Source organism: Saccopteryx bilineata, chromosome 1, assembly GCF_036850765.1.
Source record: "Saccopteryx bilineata isolate mSacBil1 chromosome 1, mSacBil1_pri_phased_curated, whole genome shotgun sequence".
Classification (NCBI taxonomy): Eukaryota; Metazoa; Chordata; class Mammalia; order Chiroptera; family Emballonuridae; genus Saccopteryx; species Saccopteryx bilineata.
Window position 1 is genome coordinate 131319890 of NC_089490.1, and position 19661 is coordinate 131339550.

Genomic DNA, 19661 nt, shown 5'->3' on the forward strand with positions numbered 1-19661 from the left:
CCCCACCCCTGCCCAAAGGCAATAGAGACAATCTGCAGGTGCCCAAAAGAGGGTGTGGACTCTGAGAAAGAAGATACCTACTTTTTAGTAGGACTTCTGGTGGCTAACTGGAATCAAATTTTAAAAATAGAGCCTAGCAGCCATTTATACACAGGGGCCTCATACAAATTGCACTTCAGGGACAAGCCTGCACTGACCTGTCTGCCTTCACTGTTTCTGCCATCTGAGCCAGCCTTATAGAGGAGTTCCTGAAATCTTATTTCACAATAAAACTGAGGCTTTCCCAGTCCAATTAGTGCTGTGACACTATATCCTTTACCAGTTTCTTGACTGCCCAAAGTGGCTCCATTCTGACCAATTAGAACAGTCCCTTTTGAACCAATCAAACTGTGCTAAATTGAAGTCTTCATTTTCATAATAATGAACCAACCAGGGAACAGGGGTAGGGACTTCTGTTTATATAATTCAGCTCCCTCCCCTCCCACTCTACCCAAGACTTTGGTATTTCCTGGTTGAAGCTGAAACACCAAAGATGTCTCACTGGAGCAGAGTGAAGCAGACTAACAGGGAGCAGGGCAGAACTGACTAGCTGAAGAGGGGACTGGCTTAGGGCTGCTTCATACCAGGGCCTCCTAAAAGCTGTTCTGTATCACAATAGAGCTTTTTGTGCTGAATAAAGTTTCCTTCTTCACCCTACCCCAAATGGGAAATTTGTTTTGGTGTTGAATTGATGCCAACATCCTTTGGTTCACAAAGAAACTAGCAAAGGAATGTAAGATTGATGTAGAACTAGCTCCAGAAAGACTAAATTCACCCTAAATCTGAAAATAACTTCTGAGCAGATCAGAGTGTGAACAGTAGAAAAGGGATGAATGCTTCAAAATGCAAACCTTCTGGGGAAAGTAAACACAAGAAGGAAAAGAGAAGCATTCTTCAACAATTGGGTGGTGAAAAGGGATAGGACCAAAAGGCAATTTTGTTCAAGACAAAATTGAAGGTCTAATCTGATCTCTCGATCTATTCCTGCCACCAACAAAACAAATCCACTAAATTGGGTTGATTTTGCTGTATTGACATAAGAGGGTGCCATTGAGCTGTTTATCTCATAAAACATCCCTAATTACAAATTAAAAGGAATGCTAATTGTAAAGATTGAGGAAATAAAAATCCATACCAATCATTTAATAAAATGTTTCCCAGAAAATGAGTCAGGAAGTAGAAGACACTCATAAGCCAACACTCCAAACTCCAATTAGAATTAGTCAAACAAGCATTTGAGGATATAAAAAATCACCTTACATCAAAAATTCAAAAAATAAAACACTACTGCATGGGCAGAGAGAAAACCAGGGATAAGTGAAGAGAGTTGAATCAACTCAAAGAAATGAAAGAAAAAGGATTATTTCTAGATGCAGAATAAATTATAAGGTACCCAATAGAGAATAGACTCAAATAAAAATATAATAAAGGGCATTGGAAAAAGGCAGAAAAACAACAAACAGAATTACAATGATATGAAGAAAAGCAGAAAAGTGTCAGGAAGAAATTAATTGAAATGGAATTCCAGGCATTAAAGAAATAAAATGTGTACTATTGGAGTCCCCAAAAAAGAAAAAACAACTAAACAGAGCTAATATTTAACCATAATCAAAAATATTTTCCAGAAATAGAAAACCACCTGCATTTACATATCAAAAGACTTTCCAGGTACCTGGAATAATGAACCCTGAATGGTCAATGCTGAAACATATTCTAGTAAAATTATTCCATTTCAGAGATTAAAATAAAGTCCTTAAATTTTTCAGAAAACTCATTTACCAAATTGAAAGAATTAGACTGGGGTTAGACTTCCCAAAACAAACATTCAAAGTAAACCAACAATGAACGTCATTCAAAAAAAACTAGCAAAAATGTAAACCAAGATTTGATACCCAACCAGCCCAGCTGTCCCTCAAATACAAATAAGAAGTTAAGGAACTCTTTATGCATTAGTTTTTTGGAAGAATCTATGAGAGGATTCAATTCAGCAATAGATGATTGTTTTCCACAGAGGCATGAACTAGAAATTCCACAGCTACTTTCTGTGTGTTCTAGGATTGAACAATGGGCAAGTTTATTGTGGATAATGAGAGATAGTTTCTCATTAATGGAAAAATAAGTTAAAAATTAGCAAAGGGAAAAGAATAGAATGAAGTCTGTGGTATTGGACTGGAAGTAATGCTATCAATATGAAATCGTGGTTTTTTATATGTATACGAACAAGTAGATACAGAAATACATGCATGTGTCTCCTAGCTCTGCCTTCTGAGAAGACCTAGAACAATGGACACTCTAGTATCAAAAGCACACCTAAACCACTACGAGACCACTTCATACCCAAAAAGATGGCTCTTATCCAAAAAAATTAAAATTGGGTTGGTGAGGATGTGGAGAAATTTGAACCTCATGCATTGGTGAAAAAAATGTAAAATGGTACAACTATCATGGAAAACTGTCAGTCTCTCAAAACATTTAACAAAGAGTTACCATATGATCCAGAAATTCCACTTCGAAATATCTACCCACAAGATTTTAAAGCAGGAACTCAAACAGATATTTGTGCATCCCTGTTCATAACAGCATATTCACAACAGCCAGAAGGTGGAAGCAACTCAAATGTTCATCAACAGAAGAATGGATAAACACAATGTTGTCCATCTAGAAAATGAAATATTATTCAGCTATAGAAAGAAAGGAAATTCTAGGACTAAATGAAGAGGAGTTTATAAATAAGGATCACAGAATAAGCCATATCGAGACTGGTAGGAAGGGCGGAGACATGGAAAGGGCTACCCTGCTCCCAGGAGCAAGCAGTGGCTGAGGTTCCAGAGGGACTCTCAATGCAGGGAGGGTTGCCCTGAGAGGTGTGGGTCATCAGCCCCAGGCCCTGAACCCAAGCCTAGTGCCCGAGAGCCTAAAGAGATGCCCATACAGCATTTGAAGGTGAAAAGAGCCGGGTTTCTGTCTGTGAGAAAAAGATGAAGCTCTCAAGAGACACAGGCTCCGTTTTAAAGGACCCACACAGAAAATCTTGTTCACAGCCACTTTAATGGGGCTCCAGTGGAGGAAAAACTGAAAGGACTAGAGTTGCTTGAGGAGAGTGTAAAGTTGGAGACCCAGGGAGAGACACTGTGTGGACAGCCACTACAATCCCTGTACTGAATCATTCTCTCATACTGCAGTTGCCATCTTTCTTGGGTAGAACAGTCCACTCTGAGCAGCATCAGCTTTAGGGGAAAGCAACTGCTCTGTCCTTGGGAATTTCTCCTGCTCCAGTCATGGCAACTGGGTCATACTGAGAAGCCAGGAAGCAGGGGGTGCGTCAGTGACTCAGTTTTCTGGTGTGGAGGCCAGAGCTTCCCCCACATGCTCCCAACTCTAAGACTGATGATTACACCTCACGGGAGACTCAGCAGAAACTGTCCAGAGTGTGGAAAGACCACACCTCTGGGTCTCAGAGGCCACACTTACCAGTCTACTGGGGCCACATCCTTCTGAGGTCTGTGAAAAAAGTCTGAACAGACTGACACCTGGGGCTGAAGGCCAGAGCCACACCCACCACCCTTCCTAATCCCTGAATTGCTGCAGGCTCCAGGCTCTACCACAGGTTTTTTCAGTGACCAAGCCCAAGCAGCCAGAAGACAGAGGCTGCAGGAGGTGGGACTCATGGAACATTAGCCTTTTAAGCAGACCTTTCCCCAGGCCCAGTGTGGGTAAGAGCCAGCCTAGGTGTGCAGCTTGTTATTTCCATGTGCACCTGGGCCCAGCAGAGGCAGCCACAAACTCTGGATTGCTTGTAGCTCCAAAAACGGTTGCTGAGGGCTAGTCACAGGCAGTGTCTCCCACTGGTCTGTGCCAAGTTCCTGCAAGGAAGGCCCAGACTAACACATCCAGTGGTCAGCTGCAGAGAGCATCAGTTCAGGACCTAACAACCCTTGCTAGAGTGGTATCCTAAGGAAGGGCTCCTCACACCTGGCCCAGCTGAGAAGAGTTCTGCTCTCTGTGATCAGCACCAGCACAGCAGCTCATGTGCATTAGATAGAGTAGAGCTTCACAGTCAGCTGGCCTGGGTGCTGGATATTCTGCCATGCTAGGCTAGATTCCACAGGAGAAAGGGAGAGAGGCTTGGAGCACAGATATTTAAAGTGTGGTCCCTTTAAGCCTATTGTTGGATCTGGTTGAGGAGCTTAGCCACTTTCTGGGGACACACAGTCAGCCTCAGGAGAGGACTCTCTCAGTCTTATTCCCTGAGACCAGGGTGTTACCAGCTGTAAGAACATCTGCAGAGGGGACTGTTGGCCACACTCTATCTAAATGTGCTGCTCACCTTGTTGGGTAGGAATAAAATTTGAGTATCCAGCAGTGACTGAGAGATTAGGATCTGGAGTAGGGGCCATATTCTCTATACTGAGCTACTGACCAAGAGACCCCTGAAGTAAGAGGTCCCAATAACATTGTATTCCCTACCTTAGCTGCTCTAACCCAACAAGCTTGTAACTTGTAGAGAAGTTGGTTGAGTTATACTAGTCTAGGCCCACACTACAGTCCTACCACAGAAGACTCTATGGGAAGACCACACAGCTACAAGAGAAGGTAGAGCAGCTAAAAAGTGAAGGCAAATCTTTTGGAGTTTGGAGCTTTTATGAAGCTTCTGTCATCTCTCAGCAGAAGAAAGCTGATTCTTATACACAGGTTGGCCCCTCCCACCCTGTGCAGGCACAGAAAACAAACACAAACAGCAAAAAGAGCAGTAGCTACAGACAGGTAGCCCATAGTAAGTTACAAACAACAGCTAACACCAAATCAAGAAGATCTAAAATGAACACAACTGGTAGAGGGTGGCAGACAGCACCAACCATAGACTCAGCTAGCTACACAAGTAGCACACCCAAAAGATGAGTCTAGCAGACACCATACACTGTAGAGAATAAATACACCCAGCAAGACAGACATTGCACAGTGTGTAATACACATGATTAAGGTTGGCCCTTAGAGCCAGCCAGCCTGAAGTAACAATAGTACCCATTAAAGGACCACTGCCTTCAATACACACATATAACAGGAGGGAAAATGCTACTCTCAAGAAGCATTCCTAGAACAAGAAAAATAGGTGGCCTGGAGGACAGTACCACTGAGCCCATCTTCCTCATAAAGACACCACAAAAATTTCAAAGTCAGACAGTGCTACTTAATATACAAACAAAATGGGAAGACAAAGAACTGTGACCCAAATGAATCAACAAGAGAAATCCCCAGAAAAAGAACTAAATGAAATGGTAGTTACCAAATTACCAGATGCAGAGTTGTTGTTTTTTTAATTAGCATTCCTTTTTATTTAGACAATTTTAATGGGGTGACATTTATTAATTAGGGTACCAGATGGAGAGTTTAAAGTAATGATTTTTTAGGATGCTCAAGGATCTTAGAGCAACAATGGATGGACATAATGAGCACCTAAATAAAGAGATAGCAAGCAGCAAAAAGGACATTGAAACCATAAAAAAAGAACCAGTCAGAAATGACAAATACAATATCAGAAATAAAGACTGCACTAGAAGGGATCAATAGCAGGTTGGATGTAGCAGAGGATTGAATCAGCGATTTAGAAGACAAGATAAACATAAGCACAGAAGTAAAGCAATAAAATAAAAAGAGGCACAAAAAGACTGAGAAAACTCTAAAAGACTTTTGTGACAACATGAAGAGAAACAAAATCCGCATCATTGGGCTTCCTGAAGAATAAAAGAACAAACAAGGGATAGAGAATCTATTTGAAGAAATCATAGCTGAAAATTTTCCTAAATTGATGAAGGGAAAAGTCATACAAGTTCAAGAAGCACAGAGAGTTCCATTAAAGGGGAATCCAAGTAGGCCTACACCAAGACACATCATAATTAAAATGCCAAAGTTAAGAGGCAAATAAAGAACACTAAAAGTTGCAAAAGAAAATCAGTTAATTACTTACAGAGGAGCCCCAATAAGGATGACATCTGACTTCTCAACAAAAACGCTTGAGGCCAGCCTGACCAGGCAGTGGCGCAGTAGTTAGAGCATCGAACTGGGATGTGGAAGGATCCAGATTCGAAACCCCAAGGTCACCAGCTTGAGTGTCGGCTCATCTGGTTTGAGCAAAAAGCTCACCAGCTTAGACCCAAGGTCGCTGGCTCCAGCAAGGGGTTACTCGGTCTGCTGAAGGCTCACGGTCAAGGCACATATGAGAAAGCAATCAATGAACAACTAAGAAGTCGCAATGCGCAACAAGAAACTAATGATTGATGCTTTTCATCTCTCTCTGTTCCTGTCTATCTGTCCCTGTCTATCTCTGCCTCTGTAAAAAGAACAAAAAACAAAAAACGCTTGAGGCCAGAAGGTATTGGCAAGAAATACTCAAAGTGATGCAAAACAAGAACCTACAACCAAGATGACTTTATCCAGCAAGGCCATCATTTAAAATTGAAGGAGAAATAAAAAGCTTCCTAGACAAGAAAAACTCAAAGAATTCTTTACAACAAAACCAGTACTGCCCTGGCTGGTTGGCTCAGTGGTAGAGCATCAGCCTGGCATGTGGAAGTCCCGGGTTTGATTCCCGGCCAGGTCACACAGGAGAAGCACCCATCTGCTTCTCCACTCCCCCTCTCCTTCTTCTCTGTCTCTCTCTTCCCCTCTCACAGCCAGGGCTCCATTGGAGCAAAGATGGCCCGGGCACTGGGGATGGCTCCATGGCCTCTGCCTCAGGTGCTAGAGTGGCTCTGGTCACAACAGAGCGACACCATGGATGAGTGGAACATTGCCCCCTGGTGGGCGTGGCGGGTGGATCCCGGTCAGATCCCAGTCAGGCACATGAGGGAGTCTGTCTGACTGCCTCCCCATTTCCAGCTTCAGAAAAATACAAAACCAGTACTGCAAAAAATGTTAAGGGGCCTGCTGTAAAAAGAGAAAAGGAAAAAATAGGAAATCAAGAAAAAGAGGATTGTAGATTTAAAGGCTAAAATGGCAATAAATAAGTATATGTCAATAATAACCTTAAATGTAAATGGTTTAAATGCTCCAATCAAAAGTCATAAGATAGCTTCATGGATAAGAAAAAAGGGCCCATACATATGCATTCTACAAGAGACCCACCTCAGAACAAAAGATACTCATAGACTGAAAGTGAAGGGGTGGAAAAAAGTATCTCACACAAATGGAAATGAAAAAAAAAAAGAGCTGGGTAGCAATACTTATATTTGACAAAATAGCCTTTAAAACAAAAGCTATAGTGAGAGATAAAGGTCACCACATAATGATAAAGGGAACAATCCAACAGGAGGATATAACCACTGTAAATATTTATGTGCCTAATATAGCAGCACTTAAATACATAAAGCAGATTTTGATGGACATAAAGGGCAATAGTGACCACAATACTATAATAGTAGGGGATTTCAATACCCCATTAACATCACTAGATAGATCCTCAAGAAAAAAAAACTAACAAGGAAACAGCAGAATTAAGAAACACACTAGATCAACTGGATTTAATAGGTATCTTCAGAACCTTTCACCCTAAAGCAGCAGAATATACATTCTTTTCAAGTGCGCATGGTACATTCTCTAGGATAGACAACATATTAGGGCATAAAACAAGTCTCAACAAATTTAAGAAAATTGAAACCCTATCAAGCATCTTCTTTGACCACAATGGCATGAAACTAGAAACCAACTACAATAGAAAAACTGAAAAACACTCAAACAGTTAGAAACTAAACAGCATGTTATTAAATAATGAATGGATCAACAATGAGATCAAGGAAGAAATAAAAAATTTCCTTGAAACAAATGAAAATGAGAATACAACAACTCAAAATCTGTGGGACATAGCAAAAGCAGTCCTGAAAGGGAAGTTCATAGCATTACAAGCAAACCTTAAGAAGCTAGAAAAAGCTCAAATAAACAACTTAATCCTGCAACTAAAAGAACTAGAAAAAGAACAGCAAGTAAAGCCTAGAGGAAGTAGAAAGAAGGAAATAATAAAGATTAGAGTGAAAATAAATGACATAGAGACTAAAAACAATACAGAGGATCAGTGAAACCAAGAGCTGGCTCTCTGAAAAAGTAAACAAGTTCGATGAATCCTTAGCCAGTCTCACCAAGAAAAAAAGAGAAAGGACTAAAATAAATAAAATTTGAAATGAAGGTGGAGAAGTAACAATGAACACAACAGAAATATAAGGAATTATAAGTAAATACTATGAAGAACTGTATGCCAAAAAATTAGACAACCTAGGTGAAATGGACAAATTCCTTGAAAAATATAATCTTTCAAAACTCAATCTGGAAGAATCAGAAAACCTAAATAAACTGATTACAACCAATGAGATCGAAACAGTTATTTAAAAACTCCCAACAGCCTGACCAGACGGTGGCACAGTGGATAGAGCGTCGGACGGGGATGCGGAAGGCCCCAGGTTTGAGACTTCGAGGTCGCCAGCTTGAGCACAGGCTCATCTGGCTTGAGCAAAGAGCTCACCAGCTTGGACCCAAGATTGTTGGCTCTAGCAAGGGGTTACTTGCTCTGCTGAAGGCCCATGGTCAAGGCACATATGAGAAAGCAATCAATGAAAAACTAAGGTATCACAACAAAAAACTGATGATTGATGCTTCTCATCTCTCTCCATTCCTGTCTGTCTGTCCCTGTCTATCTTTCTTTCTGACTCTCTCTCTCTGTCCCTGTAAAAATAAAAAAAAAATTTAAAAATTTAAAAAACAAACAAACAAACAAAAAAACTCCCAACAAACAAAAGCCCTGGGCCAGATGGCTTCACCAGCGAATTCTACCAAATATTCAAAGAAGAAATAACCCCTATCCTTCTCAAGCTCTTTCAAAAAATTCAAGAAGAGGGAAAACTTCCAAGCTCCTTTTATGAGGCGAGCATAATACTGATTCCAAAACCAGACAAACACACTCAAAGAAAGAAAACTATAGACCAATATCCCTGATGAATTTAGATGCTAAAATTCTCAACAAAATATCAGCAAACCGGATCCAGCAATACATGAAAAAAATCATACATCATGCTCCAGTGGGATTTATTCTGGGGAGGCAAGGCTGGTACAATATTCATAAATCAATCAATGTGATTCAACACATAAACAAAAGAAAGGACAAAAACCATATGATAATATCAATAGATGCAGAAAAAGCATTTGATAAAATTCAGCACCCATTTATGATCAAAATTCCCAGCCAAGTGGGAATACAAGGAACATACCTCAACATGATAAAGGCCCACAGCCAACATCATAATCAACAGCAAAAGTTAAAAGCAATCTTCTTAAGATCAGGAGCAAGGGGGCACGGGTGCCCCCTTTCACCACTCTTATTCAACATAGTTCTGGAAGTCCTAGCCACAGCAATCAGACAAGAAGAAGAAATAAAAAACATCCAAATTGGAAAAAAAGAAGTAAAACTATCATTATTTGCAGATGATATGATACTGTATGTAGAAAACCCTAAAGTCTCAGTTAAAAAACTACTAGACCTGATAAAGGAATTCAGCAAAGGTGGCAGGATATAAAATCAATATTCAGAAATTAGTAGCATTTTTATATACCAACAATGATCTGTCTGAAATAGAAATTAAGAAAACAATCCCCTTTACTATTGCAACAAAAAAATTAAATACCTAGGACTAAATTTAATCAAGGAAGTTAAAGACTTGTACTTGGAAAATTATACAACATTGTTAAAGGAAATCAAGGAAGATACAAACAAGTGGAAACATATACCATGTTCATGGCTAGAAAGAATAAACATCATTAAAATGTCCATATTACCCAAATCAATTTATAAATTCAATGCAATTCCTATGAAAATACCAAGGACATACTTCAAAGATATAGAACAAATATTCCAAAAATTCATATGAAACCAAAAAAGAACATGAATAGCATCAGTAATCTTGAAAAAAAATAAAGTAGGTTGTATCACATTTCCAGACATCAAGTTATACTACAAGGCCATTGTACTCAAAACTGCTTGGTACTGGCATAAGAATACACATATAGATAAATGGAACAGAACAGAGAACCCAGAAATAAACCCACACCTTTATGAACAATTGATATTTGACAAGTGTGGTAATAGCATACAATGCAGTAAAGACAGTCTCTTTAACAAATGGTGTTGGGAAAATTGGACAGCTACCTGCAAAAAAATGAAACTAGACCACCAACTTATACCATTCACAAAAATAAACTCAAAATGGATAAAAGATTTAAATGTAAGTCATAAAGCCATAAACCTCCTAGAGAAAAACATAGGCAGTAAGCTCTCCGACATCGCTTGCAGCGATATATTTGCTGATTTATCTCCACATGCAAGGGAAATAAAGGACAGGATAAACAAACAGGACTATATCAAACTAAAAGGCTTTTGCACAGCTAAAGACAATATGAATAAAATAAAAAGGTAAACCACACAATGGGAGAACATATTCAACAATACGTTCTTATAAGGGGTTAATAACCAAAATTTATAAAGAACTTGTAAAAATCAACACAAGAAATAAAAACAATCCAATAAAAAAAATGGGCAAAAGAAATAAATAGACATTTCTCCAAAGAGGACCTACCAATGGCCAATAGGCATATGAAAAAATGCTCAACATCTCTAATCATTAGTGAAATGCAAATTAAAACCACAATGAGATATCACCTCACACCAGTCAGAATGGTGATCATCAACAAAACAACACAGAATAAGTGCTGGCGAGGATGTGAAGAAAAGGGAACTCTCCTGCACTGCTGTTGGGAATGCAGGCTGGTGCAGCCACTGTGAAAAACAGTATGGAGATTCTTCAAAAAATTAAAAATCGCCCTGGCCGGTTGGCTCAGCAGTAGAGCGTCAGCCTGGCGTGCAGGGGACCCGGGTTCGATTCCCGGCCAGGGCACATAGGAGAAGCGCCCATTTACTTCTCCACCCCCCCTCCTTCCTCTCTGTCTCTCTCTTCCCCTCCCGCAGCCAAGGCTCCATTGGAGCAAAGATGGCCCGGGCGCTGGGGATGGCTCCTTGGCCTCTGCCCCAGACGCTAGAGTGGCTCTGGTCACAGCAGAGCGACGCCCTGGAGGGGCAAAGCATTGCCCCCTGGTAGGCAGAGCGTCACCCCTGGTGGGCGTGCCGGGTGGATCCCAGTTGGGCGCATGCGGGAGTCTGTCTGACTGTCTCCCCGTTTCCAGCTTCAGAAAAAATACAAAAAAAAAAAATTAAAAATCGAACTGCCTTTTTATCCAGCCATCCCACTTTTAGGAATATATCCCAACACCACATCAATGTTTCAAAAGGAGAAATGCACCTCATGTTTATTGCAGCATTGTTTACAATAGCCAAGATCTGGAAATAGCCCAAGTGTCCGTCAGAGGATGAGTGGATTAAAAAGCTTTGGTACATATATACAATGGAATACTATGGGGCCATGTAAAAGAAGGAAATATTGCTTTTTGCAACAACATGGATGGACCTGGAAACTATTAGGCTAAGTGAAATAAGCCAGGCAGAGAAAGAAAAATATCATATGACCTCACTGATTTGAGGAACCCAACGAACAATATAAACTGAGGAGCAGAATAGAGACAGAGGCAGGATCAAAAGATCCAGAAGGAAAGCAGACAGAGGAAAAGGGGATGATAGGGTGAGAGGATGGGATGAAAGTAAAAAAGCAAATCCTGGAGGGGATGAGGGTGTTATGAGGAGGGGGACAAAAAAAAAGAAAAAAGAAATTTAAGAAGATTGAAATCATATCAAGCATCTTCTCTGATCACAATGTCATGAAACTAGAAATCAACTACAATAGAAAAACTGAAAAACATTCAAACACTTGGAGGCTAAATAGCACAGCTTCTCCCCCCTTCTCTCTTTCTGTCTCTCTGTCTCTCTCTCTCTCCTCTCTAAAAAAATAAATAAATAAAAGAATAAAAAAATGCTGACAAATAAATAATGAATGGGTTAACAATGAGATTAAGGAAGTAATAAAATATTTCTTTGAAATATATAAAAATGAATGTTCAACAACTCAAAATTTATAGGACACAGGAAAAGCAGTTCTGTGAGGGAAGTTCATAGCATTACAAGTATACCTTAAGAAGCAAGAAAAGGCTCAAATAAATAACTTAACCCTGCATCTAAAAGAACTATAGAAAGAACAAGAAATAAAGCCCAGAGGAAGAGGAAGGAAGAAAATAATAAAGATCAGAGTGGAAATAAATGTAATAGAGCCTAAAAAAAATACAAATGATCAATACAACCAAGCGCTGGTTCTTTGAAAAGGTAAACAAGTTTGATGAACCTTTAACCAAACTCATCAGAGAGAGAGAGAGAGAGAGAGAGAGAGAGAGGATTCAAATAAATAAAATTAGAAATGAAAGTGGAGAAGTAACAACTAACACCACAGTGATATAAAGAATTGTAAGAAAATACTATGAAGATCTATATACCAAAAAATTGGACAACTTAGATGAAATAAATAAATTCCTAAAAACATACAATCTTCCAAAACTCTGCAAGAGTCAGAAAACCTACACAGACTGATTACAACAAATCAAATTGAAACAGTTATCAAAAAATCCTGTTTTATCGGAACAGCAAGAAAGAGACGTTTTGCCACACAATTAAGTATCCAAAGTAAGAGTCTTTTAAAGCTGGCAGCTGCAGGGAGACCTAAGTCATTTCAAATCAGTGCGGCCCCAAACTGTGTTGGGGCTAGCTTTTAAAGACAAAATTACATCCTGATTGAAGAATGGGGAGGAGAGGAAGCATAGCAGTGAAACAAGCTCTTTTACAATGTTTATCTATAAGGTTAATTCAGGGAGAAACATTCTGGGAACATTTGCAACTTTGTGGAATTATCCAAGGCCACAGCCTGGGAACCCTGCCTCAAGGCTAGGTATAGGGAGTCTTTTTAGAAAAAATAAGTTCTACTGAAAGTCCCTTTGTTTTAGAGAAAGTAAGTTCTGCCAAAAGTTATTCATGCAAAGAGCCCTTTCTTTTCTATATTTTACTCCCAGCAAACAAATGTCCTGGAATGAATGGCTTCACAGGTGAATTTTACCAAACATTCAAAGAAGAACTAACACCTATCCTTCTCAAGCTATTTCAAATTCAAGGGAAGGGAAGACTTCCAAGCTCGTTTTATGAGGCAAACATTATCCTCATTCTAAAAACAGATAAAGACACTATAAAGAAAGAAAACTACAGGCCAATATCCCTGATGAACTTAGATGCTAAAATTTTCAACAAAATATTGGCAAACCAGATCCAGCAATACATTTAAAATATCATATATCATAATCTAGTGGGATTTATTCTGGGGAGGCAAGGCTGGTACAATATTCGCAAGTCAATCACTGTGATTCATCACATAAACAAAAGGAAGGATAAAAATCACATGATATATCAATAGATGCAGAAAAGTCATTTGATAAAATCCAGCACCCATTTATGATCAAAACTCTCAGCCAAGTGGGAATACAGGGAACATACCTCAACATAATAAAGGCTATCTATGACAAACCACCAGCCAACATCATACTCAATGGGCAAAAGTTAAAAGCAATCCCCTTAAGATCAAGGGACATAGAAAACCCTAAAGTCTCAATCAAAAAACTACTAGACCTGATAAATTAATTTGGCAAGGTGGCAGGATATAAAATCAATATTCATAAATCAGTGACATTCTTATACACCAACAATAAACTGTCTGAAAGAGAAATTAAGGAAACAATCCTCTTCACTAGTGCAGCAAAAAAAAATCCATAAAGTACCTAGGAGTAAATTTAACCAAGGTGGTAAAAGACTTGTACTTGGAAAATTATAAAACATTGAAAAAGGAAATCAAGGAAGATATAAAAAAGTGAAGCATATATCATGTTCATGAATAGGAAGAATAAATGTCATTAAAATGTCTATATTACCCAAAGCAATCTATAAATTCAATGCAATTCCTACTGAAATACTGATGGCATACTTCAAAGATATAGAACAAATATTCCAAAAATTTATATGGAACCAAAAAAGAATCCGAATAACCTCAGCAATCTTGCAAATGAAGACTAAAGTGAGAGGTATCACACTTCCTGATATCAAGTTATACTACAAGGCCATTGTACTCAAAACAGCTTGATACTGGCATAAGAACAGGCATACAGGTCAATGGAACAGAACAGAGAACCCAGAAATAAACTCACACCTTTATGGTCAATTGATATTTGACAAAGGAGGTAAGAGCATACAATGGAGTAAAGGCAGTCTCTTTAATAAATGAATTTGGAAAATTGGACAGGTACTTGCAAAAAATGAAATTAGACCACCACTTACACCATTCACAAAAATAAACTCAAAATTAATAAAAGACTTAAATGTAAGTCGCGAAACCATAAATATCTTGGAAGAAAACATAGGCAGTAAATTCTCTGATATCTCTCATAGCTATATTTTTGCCAATTTATCTGCACAGGCAACTGAAATAAAGGACAAAATAAACAAATAGAAATATATCAAACTAAAATGCGTTTGCACAACAAAAGACACCATTAACAAAATAAAAAGACAACCCACACAATAGAAGAACATATTCGCCAATACATCTGATAAGGGGTTAATAACCAAAATTTATAAAGAACTTCTAAAACTCTACACTAAAAAGGTAAACAGTCCAATTAAAAATGGGCAACACAAAGAAAACAAAATAGAAGGTGATAGTAGACAATATGACTTTGGGTGATGGGTATATAACATAATCAAATGTCAAAATGATCTGGAGATGTTTTCTCTGAATCTGTGCAATCTAACTGATCAATATCACCCCATTAAAATTAATTGTCTAAATAAATTTTTTTAATGGGCAAAAGATCTGAATAGACACTTCTCCAAAGAGGACATACAGATGGCCAATAGGCATATGAAAAAATGCTCAACGTCACTAATTGTGAGAGACTGCAAGATGGCAAAGCCTCATCTTAGCCAAAGGCTAAGTTTTTCCCCTACATCTCCATATTGGCTATGAAGCTGAGTATTTGTACTCGTCCCATCCCCCCACTACACTTGCTTGCTTAAATTGCTAGAAGCAATTTACATGCCCTTCTTCTCACCCTTTATTTGTTCTGATATTGGTTAATTTCATTTATGCAGGGTGGAAGGTTTTCTGCACTTGGAAGAATTATTGTGTTGCCTTGGAAATTTGACTTTTTTATTTTTGTATTTTTCTGAAGTTAGAAACGGGGAGGCAGTCAGACAAACTCCCGCATGCGCCCGACCGGGATTCACCCGGCATGCCCACCAGGGGGCAATGCTGTGCCCATCTGGGGCATCGCTCTGCCGCAATCAGAGCCATTCTAGCGCCTGAGGCAGAGGCCACAGAGCCATCCTCAGCGGCCAGGCAAACTTTGCTCCAATGGAGCCTTGGCTGAGGGAGGGGAAGAGAGAGACAGAGAGGAAGGAGAGGGGGAGGAGTGGAGAAGCAGATGGGCACTTCTCCTGTGTGCCTTGGCCGGAATCGAACCCGGGACTCCCGCACGTCAGGCCGACGCTCTACCACTGAGCCAACCGGCCAGGGCCGGAAATTTGACTTTTTATCAGAGACTTCCTTATTTGCATATGGCTCTGCACTATATAATAAACCAAACTGGGATTTTGCTCTTGCTTTTGCAAGCTATCTTGGCATTGCAAAGAGACCTCACAATCCCATCCTTTTTTTCTTAGTTTGTTTCTTTATTGCACATTGTTATCCCTCAGGACCTGGAAAATTACTAGCCATGCAAGTCCATGGCAGGTGGCGCCCAAACAGGGACCTGGGGAAGAGAAAACTAAACTAAAAGCAGGTGATGAAACTCCCCAAGTGTGCACAGTGAGTAAAGTTTTGGGGGAAAGTATAGTAGGGAGTAATAAATTATGGGACAGTTAGGGTCAAAAGTAAGGGACCTTTTTCTTTTTGTACAAATGTTTTTATTTGAGAAGGAGTCATTGCCTAGGGGGTGTCAGAGGGAGCTAGAAAAGAAGGAATGTGAATATGAGAGGAAGGGAAGTGAACTAGATGCCTCTGAGTCTGGGGACGACTTGAGGGGTGGGGGTGTTGCAACTGTGGCCTCCTTAACCTTAGTGTCTCTGCCACCCTCTGCTCCTTCTTATGCTTATCAGGTTGCTCCCAGGGTCTTTCTCTCAGACCTTTGGAGATTCCTGCTCCAACAAGCTTTAGATCAGGCTTGAGATATAGGGGATTGCATCAGAATATGCGCTGATATCGGACCTTCACACATGCAAGGTCTGGCTATTGCCACAGTGCTTCAGAGGAGACCTCGAGGACAATACTTTGATAAACGGCAAAACAAATGAAGGAAGGAAGGCCAGGGAAGTACTTCTGCCAGTGGGTCTTGTTTTGAATATGGGGGTTTAGGACATTTTTCTAAAAATTGCCCTATTTTCTCTGTCTATCAGTCTCAGCCTCCCCTTCAGGGGCAGCCAGCTCCTAAAGCTCCTAGCCTCTGTGCACACTGTAGGAGAGGGAAACATTGGGTGAATGAATGTAAATCAAGTATACTGTCAAAGAGCAGGTGATTCAGGGAAATGGACAACAGGGTCCTCCTGGCCCCATCAAACAATAGGGGCAATGTCAGAGTTTCCTCAGCAAATTCTAATTCCAGCAAGCCAAACATTGCCCAACTATCCCAAGCAAGGGCAGGGAGGCTGCTCCTGGTTCTCTCTGGTTGCTTAGTCTGCCACTCAGCTAAAATTGAGGTGGGGGAGAAATCTCAGCATAGTCAACCTGAGCTGCCAGTTATAGCAACTGTGGAATTTGAGAATGGATAGGATACTCAGGTATTAGGAAAGTTACAGTTTTTCCTGTTATTGTCTGATTTTCTTTAATGTTTTAGCTACAATCCTCTGAACTATCATTTTGTTTCTTTCCTATTCTTTGCCTGAAAATTTAGGCAGGGGACCCCTAGTGGATCTGACTGCAAAATTTTCCATAGAGTTGCTGAGTAAATTTTTCTCAGGGAGATTTTGTTTAGTCCCATCCTTCAGTCCCTCTGTCAGAAAATACCCTGACTGAGATCAGGTAGGCATCATTCTGGTCTGGTTTTGCTCTGAAATTTTGAGTTTTTCTCTGGTTTATCTAGTTTGTCTGATTCTTGTTTCTGTTTAGTTTTTGTCTGGTGTCTAAAATGTGATTTTTAAAGGCCTGAATTAAGTTCTTGCATGCAAAAATTGGAAATGCCGGCTCTAATATAGAACAAGAAAAAATAAAATAGTTTCATCCCTACATTTTTGCTTAAAAATTGGAACTTGTAAGGAGCACTCATTTAAATTTAAATAGAATGGAATGTAGATCCTAAAAACTTGCTAATTTAGTTATTGCTTTGTAAGGTGTGTTCTTTGTTTTTGAGTTGGGAGCCAAATAGCAACTCAGGTATTAAGATTAATCAGATTTATATGTTATACTTGTGTTTCTGTACTGTAAATTATCTTGTTTATGTGTAAAACTATACTCAGTTCTGTGAAACAAAGGAATTGAGCAAAATTAAGCAGGGCCCTGATAAGTCATTTCAAGAATTTGTCTTGAGCTGCTTCAGGCAGTGGGAAGAATAGTATAAGAATGTTAATTCTGAGGGGGGATGTACTGGGGAACATGGGGGAGGGGAGGATGTATTTGGGGGGACACTAGAATCTATGTAAACACAATAAATTAATTTTTTAAAAAAGAATGCTAATTCTTATCAGGCCACACCCTGCAAAAGAGGACCCAAGGAAATCAGGAATTTGGCTCCTCTGATGCTCTGAAATGGCTCACTCATGAAGCAGTCAGAGCTGGGAGGCTTAGGACAAAGTAAAGTTCTCTAACAAAGCTCTACTTTTTTTTACAATGAAAAAATAAAGAAAGTCATACTAGACTTTTTCAGCCTTATGTGCTCCCTAGATTGCCTGTTAATCTATGGGACAAAAATGTTTTGAAAGGTTTGGGAGCATTACTTGTAAAAGCATTTACTACATTTTGTCAGACTTTTGGAATTGACCTGAGGGCAGGTATTCCTTACAATCCTCAGGGTCAAGGCATTGTAGAGCATGCACATCAAACACTTAAAAGTCAATTAGAAAAAATAAAAAAGGGATTTATGCCCTAGAAATCCTGCAAATCTTCTTCATCATGCTTTTTTTACTTTAAAATTTTTTAAATACTGATATACAGGACTATTCAGCAGCTGAGAGACTCTGGAATCCAACAAGGAAAGCCTTCCCCAAAATGCAATGGAAGGACCCACTCACAGGAGTGAGGCAAGGGCCAGACCCTTATGGGGCCAACGATATGTGTGTTTTTCCTAGATCTGCTAAGGCTCCTTGGTAGGTTCCTGAACACTTAGTAAGACATCATGAATCAAGAGGAGAGACTCACCGCACAAGTGCAATTATATGACTTATTTTACTTTAATTTTTTTTAACATTTTCTCCTCAGGACTTACTGCAGCTAAGAGGCATTTTACACTAGTCGAACAATGGCCTAAGTTTCTCATGTTGTACAGGATATATTAACTGGCCCTAAGTGGCAAAATTCACTGAAATTACTAACTTGGGAGAAAGGGTATGTTCCAATTTTGTCATCAACAGGTCCTCTTTTTTAAAAAAGACTTTATTTATTTATTTTAGAGAGGAGAGAGAAATGGGGAGGAGCAGGAAGCATCAACTCCCATATGTGCCTTGACCAGGCAATCCCAGGGTTCTGAACAGGTGACCTCAGCGTTCTAGCTTGACACTTTATCCAATGCACCACCACAGGTCAGGCAACAGGTCCTCTTTAAATGCCAATGAAAAACAAAGAATGTGAAGCCTCATCATGGATTGGCATCAGCCCCTAGAAAGCAACCTGGTTCCAGAGATCCAGAATGCCTATTAATCTTAAAGCAAAAGCTTAATGTGCTGGAAGCAGTCAATGATCATAAGACTTGGAAATCAGCTACAGAGAATAAGAATGTGACAGCAGTCCTGGAGCCATGCGGACTTTTCCTGAGTGTGACTTCTGCTCCTTGAGACAGTTTCTCAATAGGACTGAAGTGGGGTTGGGTTGCATCTACAGGGAATGTGGAAGGGTGATAGTGTCAACATGGACTTGGTGAAATTGCATCAACATATTAAGGACATTCAAAACAGCAAAGACTCTACTATAGATCCTGCTGTATTAGCTATGAATTTGCTTGATAATCTAAAAGGCTTTAATCCCTTTAATGTATTAAGACATTTGTTTTGGTATCTGTTAGCACTGGCTGTTGTGGGCCATAAATGGCAAAAAGCCATTGTAGATTCGAAGCTTAGCAAAAGGCTAAGTTCTCCCCCCACCACCTCCATATTGGCTATGATGCTGAGTATTTGCACCCACTTCACTTGCTTCCTTAAGTTGCTGGAAGCAATTTACATGCCCTTCCTCTTACTCTTTGTCCAGATGTTGGTTAATTTCACTTATGCATGGTAGGGGGATTCCTGTTTTTGCCTTGGGAGAGTTCCTGTTTTAGCCTCGGATGTGTAACTTTGTATGAAGGACTTCCTTTATTTGCATATGGCTATATAACAAAGCCAACTGGGGCTATGGGGCACTCGGATATTG